Source organism: Oryzias melastigma, linkage group LG15 (assembly GCF_002922805.2).
Source record: "Oryzias melastigma strain HK-1 linkage group LG15, ASM292280v2, whole genome shotgun sequence".
Classification (NCBI taxonomy): Eukaryota; Metazoa; Chordata; class Actinopteri; order Beloniformes; family Adrianichthyidae; genus Oryzias; species Oryzias melastigma.
Window position 1 is genome coordinate 21,286,526 of NC_050526.1, and position 1,151 is coordinate 21,287,676.

The 1,151-nt window shown below is 40.0% G+C and overlaps 2 protein-coding genes across 4 annotated transcripts in view; one reads left to right on the plus strand and one right to left on the minus strand.

Moving 5' to 3' along the window:
- The window catches only part of LOC112161506 (myoferlin), a 25,073-nt gene that overhangs the window by 20,253 nt on the left and 3,669 nt on the right, over positions 1–1,151 (minus strand). The gene's annotated exons all lie outside the window — the stretch shown is intronic.
- Positions 1–1,151, plus strand: part of LOC112161595 (leucine-rich glioma-inactivated protein 1) — a 23,500-nt gene that overhangs the window by 3,086 nt on the left and 19,263 nt on the right. The gene's annotated exons all lie outside the window — the stretch shown is intronic.

Sequence of the window (1,151 nt, forward strand, 5' to 3'; positions counted from 1 at the left end):
GCGGTTGAGTGGGTAGGTGGGTTGGTATGAAAAAATAAGAAGGCAAGGAGAAAACTGTACATTTGCATTGAGCAACAGTCTAAATGTTTGTGAGAACTAATTTTCTTTTCTTGGTTCTTTAGTTTGATTTGTTGTGTTTTCAGGCTTTTATAGTTAGTCGCTCTGGTTGGTGCCCTGTGCCGTCCTCATCTGCATTCTGTCTTCTCTTAGTCAATATATGACCCTCTCTTTTTCAGTCATTGTCAAATACTACTTTTGTCTATGTGAGAGTTGTGAGACTCCTGGCCTCAGGAAACCCAGTCCTGCTATCTTCTGATTACCTGGATCAGGTGTCTTTTGCCATTGAGAAACTACAATGGTAGAAAAAAGTGTAGACACTTACTTTCATTTTAGCTATACTGCCTCAATTTATGTTTTTTTTTTGCATTACTTAAATCTAGGACAATATGCAATGTAATTGATTTTGTTCTTATTCAATATTTTATTTTAAAAAGTCTAATACTGAATTGGTAGGGCTGCATGGTGGCGCAGTGGTTAGCGCTCTCGCCTCACAGCGAGAAGGCCCCGGTTCAAATCCCGACTGGGACCTTTCTGTGTGGAGTTTGCATGTTCTCCCCGTGCATGCGTGGGTTTTCACCGGGGACTCCGGCTTCCTCCCACCGTCCAAAAACATGCTTCATAAGTTAATTGGTGACTCTAAATTGCCCCTAGGTGTGAATGTGAGAGTGAATGTGTGTGTGATTGAGGCCCTGAGACAGACTGGCGACCTGTCCAGGGTGTACCCCGCCTTCGCCCTTCAGTAGCCGGGATAGGCTCCGGCACCCCGCGACCCCGAAAGGGACAAAGCGGTTAGGAAGATGGATGGATGGATAATACTGAATTGTAAATTTGGATATTGAATTGTAAATTGCAAAATGCATTTTCAAAATGAAACGTCAAATTGCATATTGAATTGTAAATTACAAAATGAATTATCATTTTGGAAGCCTGAATTGAATATTGAATTATAATTTTAAAAAAATGCATTTTCAAATTGCATGATGAATGTGAAAATTGAATTGTCCATTGAATAATGCAGAATACTTTTAACTGTGACTTAAAAAAACTTCCATACTGAAGTGTCAAACTGTAGTGATGAACCCATTCTACAA